Below are 16,420 nucleotides of genomic sequence, written 5' to 3'. Positions count from 1 at the left end.
TACAAACTAATGTAGTCTAACAGGGTAATGGCTCCAGAGGAGTCTTTTCATGATAATGACATTGGAGGAGCTAAGGGGCAGAGCTGCCGCTTTCAAGGAGCGGGACTCTTACCCGGAAGCTTATAAGAAATCCTGCTATACCCTCAGACGAACCATCAAACAAGCAAAGCATCAATACAGGACTAAGATCGAATTGTACTACACTGGCTCCGACACTCGTCGGATGTGGCAGGGCTTGCAAACTATTACAGACTACAAAGGGAAGCACAGCCGCGAGCTGCCCAGTGACACGAGCCTAACAGATGAGCTAAATTACTTCTATGCTCGCTTCGAGGCAAGCAACTTTGAAGCATGCATGAGAGCATCAGCTGTTCTGGACGACTGTGTGATCATGCTCTCCGTAGCCGATGTAAGAACTTTAAACAGGTCAATATTCAAAGCCGCAGGTGGAATCATATAAAGTGTGCGTGTTCAAGATACCTGTGACGACATATGTACGCTATGTGGAAATCTTCACCATTTCTGTAATAATCTGCGCAGAATCTCGAACACAAACCTGTAGGAGGGGGTAGGAAAGCGATATCTATCTCTGAAAAATACTAGGTCAAATCAGGATGTCAGTGATTTTCAGGTCGGGAAGTCTGAGCTCTAGAAAGGGGCTGTGTTCCCGATTTGGATGACCGGTCAAAACGATTTTTTCCCTGTCAGAGCAAAAACAAATTCCCAGTTGTCTTGAACGCACTGAAGTCGGAAGTGAGAGATTTCCGAGTTCCCAGTTGTTTTGAACTCGGCATCAGATTGTAAATTTGGTTACCAGTTTAGACCCTCCTTTCCAGGGATTTTTATTTAACGTGTAAACTTCTGTTTCCCACCCATTTATTGATAAATCCCCCATCTACGTGGGAACTCCAAGACTGATGGAAAAGCATTCTAGGTGAAGCTGGTTGAGAGAATGCCAAGAGTATGCAGAGTTGTCATCAAGGCAAAGGGTGGTTTGAGATATTTAATGGAGTGAGTGACAGTACATTATCTACCTCACTTGCTTTGGCAATGTTAACACATGTTTCCCATGCCAATAAAGCCCCTTGAATTGAATTGAATTGACAGACAGGATTTGGGGGCTCCATGTTACCCACTTTACAACACTTGAACCTTGCATGTCATGTGTCACGTGTCTGGTTCACAACAAGTCATACCAACAAAGCAACATGTGCATTGAAAATTCAGGGAAATTCATTAATTTGGACATGTGCTCAGTACCTGAAGGGTGAATAGAAAAATGTTCACATCAGACCCCTGAAGGTGGTAGCACATTACTGCCATCTAGTGGATGTTACATTTTTACAACAGGTTATTCTGTAAATACACTACAATTCAGAATTAATGACACTAACTTCAACCCATGTCAGATTTAAGAATATTGGATACCTTATTGTACATATAGTACCAACATATATAAGCATAATAATATTGACTTCATCCAAAGTGCTTTACCTTTTAAAACAGGCCTAAAAACAGGCATTTGGCGAGTAGTGAATAGATGTTTAAAGACAGCAATTACATTCACTTTCTTTACATATCAAGAAGAGGAGGGGAGGTAAGGGTGAAGAAGTTTCTTCAACCAAACCCATGCACACCAATCTATCCACTCTCTCCCCACACACCCACATCCCTCCATACAAATGCCATATGTCAACTTTCAGTAAAAACAACACGAAGTGAATTTAAACATTGAATTAAACCGATTGTCGAGGGAGCGCGAGAGAGGTTGAGTTAATCCACTTGCTTTGGTAATGTTAACATATGTTTCCCATGTCAATAAAGCCCCTTAGAATTGTATTTGAATTGTGTGAGAGAGAGAGATAATCACTGTTGTACATTCCATTTAAAATAGTGTAAAACTGTTCTAGAGTCATGTTGTCTCAGCACAGTAGGGTACAGCAGGGTTAGCGAGATATCCAGACTTACAGCGACGGGGGCCAGGATTATTGCTTCTCATCAGGGTGTAGTAGGAGGCGGTAGTGCAAGACTTTGAGAGCATCATGTCCACTTGATAGGGCTGAGTGACTGAACTGTATGAATGGTCCTGTCAGTGTGTGTGTGTGTGTGTGTGTGTGTGTGTGTGTGTGTGTGTGTGTGTGTGAGAGAGAGAGAAAATGTGTTTGTGGGGAGTGAATCAGTAATATTAGACAGGTTCCGCATCATTGATCATCAACCCCCCCACAGGGGGTATGTGCAGATGTAGGATCTTCCTTTGATCATTTTTTCACAGCAGGAAAATAATTATGCAGCAACAAGAAATATGAATTATTGTGTGGATTATAATTATTTCACATTTTTGATGAATATTTAGTTAGGGCAAATCAAGTTTGACTTTTCGAAGTGGAAATTACAAACTTTTTTGTAATTTTTAAACCATTTTTAAACCTTGAATACGCTACATTTGCATTTCCTGAAATTTCCTGCAACAACAGGGTGATCAAATTAAGATCCTACACAGTAGGCCAATTGTCACAGCAATAGGCGTGTTCACAACTAAACGGTACAGCTTACGTCTGCCTTTCAATGAGCAGGAAAGGATGTTGGTGAAGTATACCCATACCAATAAAAAGGCTTATTTTAACTGAGTGACTTTTCCACATTTTGTTGTGTTAGAGCCTGCATTTAAATGTATTAAATTTAGATTTTGTGTCGCTGGCCTACACCCAATACTCCATAATGTGAAAGTGGAATTATGATTTTCATTTTCGTTTTTACAAATTAATAAAAAATGTAAAGCTGAAACGTCTTAAATCAATAAGTATTTAACCCCTTTGTTATGGCAAGTCTAAATAAGTTCAGGAGTAAAAATGTGCTGCACAAGTAATATAATAAATTATACAGTTGATACATGTTATTTATTTTCCTTTATTCCACGTCCAATTTTGACACAATTAATGGGAAAACAAGCCACACTCCATTTTGACAAAATAACGAAACGTACACGGACGAAATGTACACTGCATGACAATGTCTAATGTTTGTAATGTTATTTGATGTTTGAAGTTTAGCTCAGGGCCATAGGCTACAGAGGCTCACCAGTAGGTGTCACTATAATGTTAGAATTGAAATGGCATTAGTTTTTACAAGGTCATCACGACACAAGTGAAAAGAGTCGGACTAAAATAAGGATTTATTCCTGAATTTTATCAGAGGCTTTGGGTAATTTTTTTAAAGCATATTCTACCACTGATATGTGTAGGCTAGGATAAGGGTTCAGCACTAAAATGCTTCACTGGGCCCAATTTTCTGACAATTTATCGAGAAGTTGACAGATGTCAGCTATGTGAGTAATAAGGTAAACAATAGCAAAGCTTTCCTCCATCTTTTTTTCTTAAAATGTTAACCATCATAAAAACAGAAACAGATGGATTGTTATTTTCTTTTAACTATTGTTTTTTAAATGGAGCAATCCATCTTTCTGCCACCAATGTTTATTAGGCCTGCCTACCCAATGCCCATGCAATTACCCTAATTGCAATGTCAATTGTATTTACAAACCTAATTTGGATATTGTATTTGTTTTCCATTATCACTGTCAACTCTCAGAATGACACGTCCAGATGATGCTCTCATGAAAACTAGACAACGCCTAAATGATCATGACATTGAAGGATAATAGGTAAAGAATAGTAACTGCCACCTGTCTCGCTGCATAATTTCACGATATAATCTGATGACTATTGTGCTGAAACAAATTAACGGTGCGCGAGACAATCGAACAATGCCGGTCTCGTGGGAGGGGCGGGCCGGTAAATCAATCAATCAATTAAATTAAATGCTCCCGCTCATCTGCTTCGCTGTTCATCCCCGCCGGAGCCAAGTCTCATGAATAGACCACCCGACACGCATCTCCAGATGAACGGAAACGACCATCTGCTTCCGTTGATAGGGGAGGTTGAAGATACATTGCTATTTTCAACCTAGTGAGATATGTTGTTTTTTTTGGAATAGCAGGTAGCCAAACATTAAATGTCAATTCATTTTAATGTTAAGGAAATGGGCTGACTAATATAAATGCGATGATATTATTAAATGTGATAATGATAACTATATTGGAACACGGCTATTTCTACCACAACAACTAGACGAATCCTTTCCATGAAGCATACATTTATAGACCTACTAGAAGGCTACGGGAACGATAACAACTGTCGTGGTACCGTTTTTTTCAATCACTTTGACAAATGTTTCAGATGTAAGATATTTTCAAAACTCTTAAATACAGAACTAAACTGATCTGACTAAACTGAGTCATTCAAACCAAATCAAAGTTTTCAGGGGAATATTTTGATTTAGTTATCAATATATTAGATAAAATGACTAAATGGTGAGTCTATCATTAACTACCATTTAATCCAATAGCAAAACATACAATATACAAATGTCAAAACTGTTATTTTCAATGTGCTGTATATAAATAGTAGTAGATGGTAAATATCATTTTCCATACAGTATTTGACTATAACTTGACATGCACCATTTTTTTCATTAATTTGTATCCAATGGCAGGTTGTGAGCATATTGAGAAAAATGTCAGTCTTACAGTTTCATTATCCTGATACAGTACATAGATATAGACATGGGAGGCTCCAGGGAGGGGCAACACAGTGCTGAAGCCCCCTCTAGAATAGTCCTAACATCCCCAAGAAAGAATGTGTTATTATATGCACAGATGTACAACGCATATTACAAGCACCCCTATGCAAGGACCAAGCTACCCCTTAGCTGCCCCTTAGCCCCTAAGCTACCCCTCAGCTACTCCCCTGAGACTCTCTGCTGGAAATTCTTCAGCGTACAGTGTATCAATGAAATTCAGATAATGAGTGGAATATATTGTTATATACAACCCAGGTATTTCATCAGTGCATTGTACAATATAATTTCAAATGGTACCACATGACTACTTAGACTCTGTCCTACTGAAGCACACCGGTTGATGGAGAATGATTATGTAGTGTTTACAGCCACATCCATATATGATTTGTTTTTACCTTCCAACATAAATTGATATGAAATTGATACATTTGTGAGGTAAAAATATAGAAATGTACAGTGTTCAGCAGTTATCAAACTATATACGTCAACTAGACACTAGATACTTTTGTTCATATTGGTTATCAGTTTTGAGAAGTTTGATTAAGTGATAGGTAATTGTATTGTTAACCATTGACAAGAAAATCATATCAAAGTAAAATTAATATTGCATTTTGAAAAGCAGATACATACTACATATCTAATTTGATATATTGAACAACTGACTTTGTGAAGTTGTTGTACTCAGTCAATTGAAAATGTCCTTTGAGTTTAGAAACATGAGTCATTTTCATGATCTGTTTCGATTTTTTGTGCTTAGAGTTGTGAAAATCGATCACATTCTTGTGAAAATTGCACCAAAAATGGTTATTTAAAAAAAAAAATCCCTCGGTTAATGGAGAGAGAGGGACAGTGTAAGAGGCACTCAGAGAAAGAGAGCGGGAGGAGGAGAGATCAACATCAACGATGATAGCCATCAGCAGCTGTCGTCAGCAACTGTCCTCTCTCCTTCAGGGGAAAGTTGTGTTTTGGCAACTAAGGACAAGGGAGGCCCTGTGTTTTTGGATAAGTAGCCTATTTACCCTGTGAGATTCAGTGTATCAGATAACCCCTTCATGATTGTGAGGTCACAAACAAAGCTGACCTGCAGTTAGTGAACAGTCTCAGTGGACCTATTTGATACAGGATACTGTTTCACATTTGAAATAACTGTGGAAGTCAAGGTTTTCCCTGAGAGTTGAACTTATATATTTTTTAAATGATCGGAAATAGGACTGTAATATGCCTATCTTATATAATTACGCTTTTTAGCGTAATTATGCTTAGCCTACATCATCTCTCATGACAAAGTCAACAGTTATATTATATACTGCAGAGAAGGGCTGCCCAACCCTCTTCCTGGAGATCTACAGTCCTGTGGGTTTTCAAGTCCAACCCTAATTTAACACACCTGATTCTACTAATTAGCTGCTCAACAAGACTTTAACAAGCTGAATCAGATACGCTAAATTTGGGTTAGACTGAAAACCTACAGGGACAGTAGATCTCCAGGAAGAGGCTTGGGCAGCCCTGCTGTCGAGAGTCTATAATGATTTCCCTACTGTGACGTCCCTCCCGCTCTGTCTGCTGGGATCTTCTGTTTGGTAGTCTGCTTGTTGCAGGAGGCCAGTGGGCATTGCTGGGACGATGGTCAGCTGATTTGACGCACCTGGGCAGGCTTGGCCTGCAGGCTATAAAGGGTGGCCACACAAGCCAACACACTCTCTCTCTCTCCCACCTAAATGGCATGCTGGCTGGCTTCCACCACCTTTAGTTTTTTGGTTTGTTTTCACCATACAACACACCATACACTACTGATCCTGCAGACATCAACAGCTTATTTTACATGTTTGTATTAAATGTATTCCTTTTTTTTTTTACGTGTAAGTTATAAGTGGTCTCCATTTGTTGTTACGAACTATGAGCCAGGTCGTAAAATCCAAACGCGCAGTGTTTTCTGTGCTGCGTCGACCTTCTGTGTGCCTTTTCAATTGTTCATCTGTACAGAGACACTGTATACATAAACAACGGAAAGGCATACAGAAGGCCTACACAGCAGAGAAAACATGAATGAATGGTGACCTTCCTGACCCCAGGTAACTCAAAATTACCCTCAATCTTACCCCCCCCCCATATCTTAAGGCAACATAGTTATGGAGAAACACGACACACTGTAGCTGTGTGGACGAAAGGGTACTTTGACTTAGGTCCATTTAAGTATTTAGATTGTTTTACTTTAGAACCTTGGCTGATTGTTAACCCAACCATTCAGCTTTCCCTGGTTGGTGTGTATTGTGTGTGTATGTGGGCAGAACTTCCCCTTAAAGTCCTGTCTTTCTTGTATTTCCTGTATGTGTTGACTGACTTGTACCTTTTTAGCTTCTAGTGGGCCTCAACAGTGCATCTCCAGTGGACCCCGTTCTGGGCAATTTTCTTAAGTTCTTTCCAAGTGGTTCCTGCCTGATCTTTTATTTGTTGCCTTGTGGCTTCCATTCATTCATGTATGTCATAGTCAGTGATTCATTTGATTTTCAACCAGGGAAAGCAGGTGTGCTCACTCTCTGGGCTAATCAATGACATACATTGATAGTAAAAAACAGCAGGACATTGTGCATCCTTGCACTGAGCAAACCAAACATTAAGAACACCTCCCTTTTTTGCCCTCAGAACAGCCTCAATTCGTAGGGGCATGGACTCTACAAGGTTTCAAGTGTTCCACAGGGATGCTGGCCCATGTTGACTCCTATGCTTCCTACAGTTGTGTCAAGTTGGCAGGATGTCCTTTGGGTGGTGGACCATTCTTGATACACACAGGAAACTATTGAGTGTGAAAAACCCAGCAACGTTACAGATCTTAACACAAACCGGGGGGCCTGGCAGCTACTACCGTACCCCGTTCAAAAGGCACTTACATTTTTTGTCTTGTCCATTAACCCTCTGAATGGCACATACACAATCCATGTCTCAAGGCTTAAAAATCCTTCTTCAATCGGTTTCTTCCCCTTCATCTACACTGATAGAAGTGGATTTAACAAGTGACATCAATAAGGGATCATAGCTTTCACCTGGATTCGCCTGGTCAGTCTATGTCATGGAAAGAGCAGGTGTTCTTAATGTTTTGTATACTCGGTGTATAATGGTAGCTACGTATTTGTGTGTGTGTATACTGTTTGTTCTCATGTCAATGCACTCAGCTTTATTAAGTGATTTTTTTATCCCAGCACTACAGTTAGGCTGTTTATAATCAAGTTATTTCAAATCCAGCAGCAGCAATCCAATTTTCATCCACATAATGGAGAAAAAGAGTAGGTGTGTGTGTGTGTCTTGTGAGTGTATTCATGAGTGTGACTGTGTATGTGTGTGTGTGTGTGCTGTGCAGGCCAATACACCCTGCCACCACAGTCACAGAGCTCTCTGCAATCTCTGCATCGACTGTCTAAACCCTGGTCTGAACCCTGGGCTCTCTACCATAACCTTACTTACTTAAATTACTGGTGTACTGTGATGAGTTAGTGAGAGTTATTCTTGTCTCTCAGGTCTTATGGCTTATTGGCGAGGATCAGCCCCCTGTGCGGAGCCAACTCTGCAGCCATTTCTAAAGGCTCTAGGTCTGCTGGTGTCCTGGGCTCTGGGGTGTAGAGACAGGCAGACCAGGGTCCTATGATCCGGTGATGCTGCTCTCTTCCAGCATTGTTGTGTGTGTGTGTGTGTATCTGGGTGTGGGTGGGTGCTGGTTAGTGTTTACCCTGTCCTAAGAGGCACCCCCTCAATCTTTTCCCGTCTCTCTCTCTCTCGCTCTCTCTCTCAGCCCTTTTTCTAGTGTGTTTCCATAGAAACGAGGTGCAGGATGCCCTTAAGAAAAGCAGAGAGAGACGTCCACGCCCAAATCGAAACACATAAACTGTCTATTTTCACCATGTGACTCGACTATCACCCAAAAACTGTTCTCATCCTATTGTTAATTATGCCATATTTAACTAATATGTCAATGTGTTGTTGTCACCATTGAAAATGAAAACTTGTCCTGGATGAATGTACAGCGGTAACAAAGACGATGATGACAAGCACAGCTAACACCCCCAAGGTGTAGCTAGAATTGCCCAGTGGGATGTATGACTGACTGGTGTATCTGTTGGTGATCAGATCAGACCTCTGGATGTATCCTACCAGTGGCATGTATTAATGGATGCCAAGGAAAGCCAGGCTTCCCCATAAAATTGACAGATTTTTAAAAAATTAAAAAATAAACATGAAATAATTTGTCTTTCGTGTTTCGTAATTTTCCTTCTATTCGCAAGAGGCTAAATGTGTCTCACAGGAAAAAGAATCTGAGCAAACTAAACAGCGCCCCTCTGTCTCTCTACATGTAGGCCATCTATCTGATGCTGTCTGGTCCAAACAAGTATAGCATTGTTGCCGCCCGTAGCATTGAGGGCAAGGGAAGCCAGCGAGCATTTGGCCTCCCTTGATAAAAAAAAGTATAAAACATTTGCCAATCAGCGTTGAGCTAAACTGAGTGAGCTCATCTGTGAATGGTCCTGGCGCACCAAAAAAAAAGTGTCAAGGGTAGCCAGCTTGGATTTTGGCGTCCTATCAAATGCCATTGAGAGCATACGTCATTGACAGAAAAACTTGTTGTTGCATCTCGTTGTGTTGTTGTGTTGCTAGCTAGCTAAAATGGGCCCTTTCCTAAATTATCCATTGATGGAGATAGGGATTTGGACTTGTGGTTTTACTTAATTCTCCATACTGGCCAATGATTATAACAGCAAATCTGATCCAACCATTAATTCATACATTATTGTGCTCCTGGCCTGAGAGGATGGAAGTTCAATATGTAACTAGACATAGAAGGCTAATGTTAACTAGCTAACGTTGCCTATGAATGGAAGTTAGGCTAGCGAGCAAGCATTTTAGCCAGGTAGCCAGGAAATCAAAAAATAAAAGTGTGTGTGTACGGTATGACAGATTGATAGACCGTTTCGTCAACATGAAAGAGAGGAGGATGGCATTGGCGTTTCACTACATGTAGGGTGAGTCAACATGTTTTTCTACTTGCACGAATGTGCACACACACGCACACAGACATCAGAACCATGGACAGCCACATCATATTTAGCTTACGTTGATTGGACTAAATTGTTTTTGGTATCTACTGTATTAGACTAAGCTTGATGATGTTGAAATGTTGAAGTTGAAATGGTGCTGGAATGATGAAGGCAGCTCCTGTTTTCTTTGCGACTTGCGGTAACTCTCTAGGGTTCTATATCAATAGTTTAGGGGAGCCGAAAATGTGGGAAACATGAACTTGCTTGACCATGCTGTAGGTCATGTTACTGTCTGTTACAGGCAATATGCTTTTTGGGAATTCACTGGACAGAGGTTAGTATCCGGTTTTGTGATAAAACAAAGGTTTGGTTGAATTTATTCTGCCACTGTGTCTTCTTATTGTCTCGGCCTTTAGGCCTATATATCACAGTCGCAAGGAATATGAATGAAAAAGTTATAGAGCAAACAACGCAATTATCACAACACATAGAACTGGGGGGGCTGATCCTAACCCTCCTGTCGCTATGTTGTCTGTCTCCTCTCTCCGTTCAGCTACTACATGTGGCTTCACTTATAGCTCTTTGATGGACGGGGCTCTCTGGTGTGTGTGTGTGTGTGTGTGTGTGTGTCAGAGATGGGGGAGGGGAGTCAAAATGCAATTTTAGTGTTCTTATTTGACCTATAGCTGTTACCATCCCCTACCCTGCCACTCACACAACCATACACCCCCGCCTTTCCCTTCCCACTCCACCCTCCCATCCTCCTGTCCTCCCGTAGCCCCCTTGCCAGTGTCAGTTGGCCAGCCAGCCTTCTCCCTCTCACTGACAGCCAGAGGCTAGACTAGCGCCCCTACACCCTCTCCCCACTCCCAGCCCAGTGTGAAGCACGCAGACCTGGGTAGAGGGAGGCAGGGAGTCTGGGCACGCAACCCACAGCTGTGGCAGGGACAGAGTCAGAGTGTGTTTGGGTCACCAGGAGCCCGGGGGCAGAGAGGGATGTAATTGTACTCTACTGTGTGTCACTACTACTGTTCTTACTTGACCTTGCAGTGCAGTCACAGTCCACCCCGTAAACACTCATACAGTTACTACAGTAGGCAATGTGATGTTGTCTATAATGATAACTGTAATAACTGTTTGTTGTGAAGATTTGTGTGTGTGTGAGGGTCTGTAGTGTACTTTGTGTCACTGTTCTGTAAACAAAAAGCAAACAAAGAGAGACCGATCCTGCTAATTCTCTCTCTCTCTCTCTCTCTCTCTCTCTCTCTCTCTCTCTCTCTCGGTGGATGAAGAGAAGGGAAGAGAAGGGAGGAGTAGGATGGAGACTGGGAGTGGTTTGTCTGTGTCTGCATGGCCCAAGGGTATACACACGAACACACAGTCTGACTTAGATGGAGTCACAACCAGCTGACTCTCTGCTTGGTTGCTCTCTCTTCCTTCTCTTTCTGATCCCCTCTCACTCTCTATTATTCTCTTTCTTTATCTCAGTCCCTCTCTCTGCCAACTTCAAATTAAGGCTAGGTTTATTGGCATGACAGGAGTGATTCACTGTTGCCAAACCAACACACTGCAAAACAATAATTGGCTCCCAGTGTACAGTATATCTATGTCCCATTATTCTTTCACCTCCTCTCTTCCTCTCTCTCTATGTTCAGTGGATGGGTTGAGACTGTCTACCCTCCTCGTTATGACAGACACAAACCCACATGGATATACACACACACACACACACACACACACACACACACACACACACACACACACACACACACACACACACACACGCACACAATCCTGGCTGCTGTGAACAAGCCTTTGTCTGTAGAACCACAGAGGGGCTTCTATTACTGAGAACAGAGATAGATAGATAAAAAAGAGAAAAAGACTATAGATAGTAACTGCAGTGTATACAAATATAGCAGTGCAACTAAAAGGCTGTGTGTGTGTGTCAGTATTGTCAGTATGTCTTACTATTCCCTCCCTTCCCTCCCTCCTAACCAATCAGTGAGCTAAAGAGTCTGACGTAGTCGTGCTCAATTCAAACGGTGGCAAAGAGAGGAAGTGGAGAGAACAGGGTTTTATTAAAGAATAGGAATCAGCTGAGAGACTTCAAAGCTACTGATAGAAGTTGTATCTATGTGTGTGTCTTTGTGTGTGGAGGGAGGAGAGACGTCAAAGAATGAGAATATATTAGGCTACAACTTCTTCCTCTTCTTGACATCGCTGTCACTTCTGTAACTGACCCAAATGTTGGGCGTTGTGTGTGTGTGTGTGTGTGTGCTCCTCTATCTCCCTGTCATCATGTAACAGACAGACGGGGCTTAGGCCTCCACGCGGTCACTGAATACTGTGTCTCTGTGTGACGTCTGGAGGCTGCATTCCTTACTCGCGCTCCTCCCTGCAGGGTGGATGCAACTGGGTTGCTCTCGGATCAGCAGACAGTGTTGATGATACACAGGTTGATTGTTACAGGAAGGCAATCCGTAAAGAGCTCGGTCACAGGAAGTTTACAGTAAATACTAATGGTTTATAGTAAATCGCCTATTTAGCAAATGTGTCTCTGACCAAAATAAATGGGAAGTCGGTGCTTTATTATCATGTCCAGGCCAACAACCTCAAGTAAGCAGTGTGGTGTTTTGAGTGTAACCGTACAGCTTCACATTGCATTATTGTCGAGCCATTATTACAACATTGAGCGATTAAATCCCTGTGAATTTCCACTGCTATTGGTATATGCAATTGCAACATACATAAACTGCTGTCTTTTGTTGTTGTTGTTATACTTTATACAACAGGTGGGTCTAATCCTGAATGCTGATTGGTGAAAACCGCGTTCCAGCTGATGTCCATTCCACAAGTTACCACCGGCTAAATCTACGACGTTAAATCTGTTCCATCGGACTGGACAATCCACTGTCTCATCAGCCCAGCAATGCAATGTATGGACTTGATCACCACCATAAAAAGCAGCTAGACATTATCTCACATTATTTTAGACTAGCATTTTGTTTTCAACAGCAGAGATTTGCATAAACGTTGCTGTCTGTCTCTACGACATTTGCAACAGGGTTTCAATATTCAAATTCGATCTCCAGCTGTTCCATGGTAATGAACTCAGTGGCAGAACTTTCACCAAATCCCCCCCCTAACACGGATGATGCTGGGCCATTTGTGCACCACCTCATGGGTCTCCTGGTTGTGGCCGTCTGCGACACATCGAATCCAGGTTTGTAGTGACGCCTCTAGCATTGCAATGCAGTGCCTTAGACCGCTGCACCACCCGGGAGGCCCCCTGGCTGCACCGTTTGACGCGAATGTGTAAGTTAGCCATAGTTGTCTAGCTAGCAAGCAAGAGATAAGAACGTTGCCAGCCAGTACGGCAATGGAACATTTAGAACGAACGACTGCGTCAAGTACATAGATACAGAACAAAAAGACTGAACAACTGGGTCGTCTCTGGCAACCGAACCGATAGAACGAACGACCAGCCGGCTAGGGTAGAGAGGATGAAATAGTATGAATATGTTTTTAATGAAAAGATGTAAATCATTATTTGAATATGTTGGTGACCCGTAATGTTGGTAACCCAAATATGTTGGTAACCCGTAATGTTGGTAACCCAAATATGTTGGTAACCCAAATATGTTGGTAACCCGTAATGTTGGTAACCCAAATATGTTGGTAAGCCCTCGAAGCCAGTGTTTGGAGGATAGATTGGCCGGGCCTAACAACACCCGTGCCAATATATCCTCCAAACACCGGCTTCTCAGGCATTATCACTTAAGAATCTTTCATAACGCACAGACTGTTATGAAATGGTCTGTCTGTCGGTGTAAAGGGCTTAGGTAGTCACCTGCAGTTGACGTGAAGTGGGGACCGTACACTAACATGCGCTGCTGTCGCTGTGGCTGAGAGAACAAGGGGAAAATCAAAACAGCTTTGGATCAAGAGCACTGTAAATGTGTACATGCATATGTGTCTGCGTGCGCGTGGAGTGTGCCTTAACAAGTACGATATATGTACATATTTGTGTGGGGTTATGCATGTTTATCTGTCTGTAAGTACAGTAGAACAGTCTGTGCGTGCATATCTGTGTGTACCATAGTGTGTATGTGTGTATATTCATTGTTTTGTGTGTTCAGGTCCCAGTTGTGTCAGTAGCAACTTGGTTCCTCAGGCTGGAGGATTGAGGCTGATCCTTGTTACTGAATGTTAATCTTACCAGGAATCCTGCGCTGTTGTGAAACTATGCATGTATATATGCATGCTTCAGCCGGACCCCAACAACCTATTGGTCCCCTGGTCCCTGCTGCAACCAAGCTACTCAAGGCTTATATTCACCAAACGTCTCAGAGGAGGAGTGCTGATCTGGGATCAGACCCCCTTTCCCCCCCCGGATATAATCGGATATAATCACAGCCACCTGGTGAGGATAGCAAATGACTAAATGGGCCAAGTTATGTAATGGGAACAGCTAATATGTAGCCTTTGACTACGTGCAACTACGTCAACGATTTGAATTGCCTGATGCTTTTAAACTAAAACTGTAACTTTTTCGAATGTTCGGAAGTATGGCCCTTCTGTATTTTAAAGTATTGTGGTGGCAGCCTCGTGTTATGGGTATGCTTGTCACCGGCAGGGACTGGGGAGTTTGTCAGGATCTAGTGTTGAGCAATTCTTCTTTTTTTGAGGTCGGTACGATTTTGTTTAGATTATTAAAAAAATAATCACGGTTTTCAATTTCAGTTTAGATTATTTTCTTAATTACTAAATGCTTCATGAAATAATGACATTCAAATGATTTCAGAGCTTTTTATTGGAAATTCCAAAGCCAAAAATAATGAACAGGCAAACCTTGAAAATATCCACATTGGCTAGACATCAATAGAAAAATACGAAATGAATATAAACTAATACAATCGGGCCTCCCGGGTGGCGCAGTGGTTAAGGGCGCTGTACTGCAGCGCCAGCTGTGCCATCAGAGACTCTGGGTTCGCGCCCAGGCTCTGTCGTAACCGGGAGGTCCGTGGGGCAATGCACAATTGGCCTAGCGTCGTCAGGGTTAGGGAGGGCTTGGCCAGTAGGGATGTCCTAGTCTCACCCCGCACCAGCGACTTCTGTGGCGGGCCGGGCGCAGTGCGCGCTAACCAAGGTTGCCAGGTGCACGGTGTTTCCTCAGACACATTGGTGCTTCCGGATTGGATGCGCTGTGTTAAGAAGCAGTGCGGCTTGGTTGGGTTGTGTATCGGAGGACGCATGACTTTCAACCTTTGTCTCTCCCGAGCCCGTACAGGAGATGTAGCGATGAGACAAGATAGTAGCTACTAAAAAACAATTGGATACCACAAAATTGGGGAAAATTTTAAACACTTTTTTTAAAGTCATCATCTCATCTCCGCTCAGGCTGTAGTAGCCAAACAGCCAGACAATGTTCTCTCTGCTCCCCATACTGTACTGTCTTTAGTCATCCTATTTAGCTCGGTTAGGCTGACTAAGCATGACTAGTTTTACAAAGTAGATAAGGCATACTTTCATGAACTGTCTCTATCCCTCTCTCTTTTCTTTGTGTTGTGTATTTTCCTCTCTCGTGTGGTCTATGCATTCTGTGTGTATCTAACCTAAAGTAGCAGGCCTAAAAGTAAAAAATCTCTTTCTGAGTGGAAGAAACAGGTGCAGTGGAGCAAGGAGAAAGTCAAATTAATTTGTTATCCCAGTGGAAAAGAGACTATAATTTCACCCAAAATAACACATTTGCCGTTGTACTTTTTTGTTGCTCTTTTTTAAAGATATCCTTCTCATCAGAAACAAGATTAAAATAACCAATGTTTTTTTTTCCATCCTCGACGGCCTGGATGAGGGCCAACTGCCATTGGAGTTTGATGAAAACAGTCCGGGCAACACTTTATTTGGATAAAACATCTGTAGATGCTCTACAGACAATCAGTAACATTGCAACTAAACTATATACTAGCCCTAACCCTAACACTTATCCTAACCCCAAACGTAACCCTAGCCCTATCCCTAACCCATAACCCTTACTCTAATTCTTACCCTAACCGTAACCTTATCAAGCAGTTGCTTATCGACAGGTTGTTTGTTGATAGTCTGACCATCTGTGTAGCATCTACAGATGGACTATCCGGATAGTGTGTGACCACAGGCCGATATCTAATGTGTCAGAGTCTGCTGCACTTGATGTTTTTCTTACAAACCTCATCACTGGCCATCTGCTCCCTGATGCTCTCCTCTGGAGAACCTCCCATCTAGTAGCTGCCAATCAGATCCCTCCAGATAGTATTGATTGAGTTACAGAGACCAGAGGATTCAACGATGCTCCATAGGATGAGTACTTCAGGAGAGGTTAGGGTTAGTCCTAACACTTTGACGGACCACTGTGTGCCAGCTTAACAGAATAGCTCGCTCCCTCTCTGCATTCGGACCAGGGTATACTGTCTGTACAACAGATCGAACACTTGTGATCACCTGCTTGATAAAGTATTAGCCAGTTACTTCACCGAAAAGCTAGCTGATGCGAGTGGAGACACTTCTAGCTGTGGAGTGAACTTTAGGATAAGATCTTAATTCTGTTGCACTCATCTCTAAACTCACACCACAGCGACTCCAGCTGTTGAGCTGAGCGCAACTACATATTCGGCTCGAGTGCACAACTGTGATGGACCGCACTGTGCCAGCATTAGCTTCCTCCCTCTCTGTGTACTACCCAGGGTACACAGTCTGTACAACAGCTCAAACCAGGT

This window comes from Oncorhynchus tshawytscha, linkage group LG07 (assembly GCF_018296145.1).
Source record: "Oncorhynchus tshawytscha isolate Ot180627B linkage group LG07, Otsh_v2.0, whole genome shotgun sequence".
Taxonomy (NCBI): Eukaryota; Metazoa; Chordata; class Actinopteri; order Salmoniformes; family Salmonidae; genus Oncorhynchus; species Oncorhynchus tshawytscha.
Note: the sequence above shows the minus strand (reverse complement) of the source record.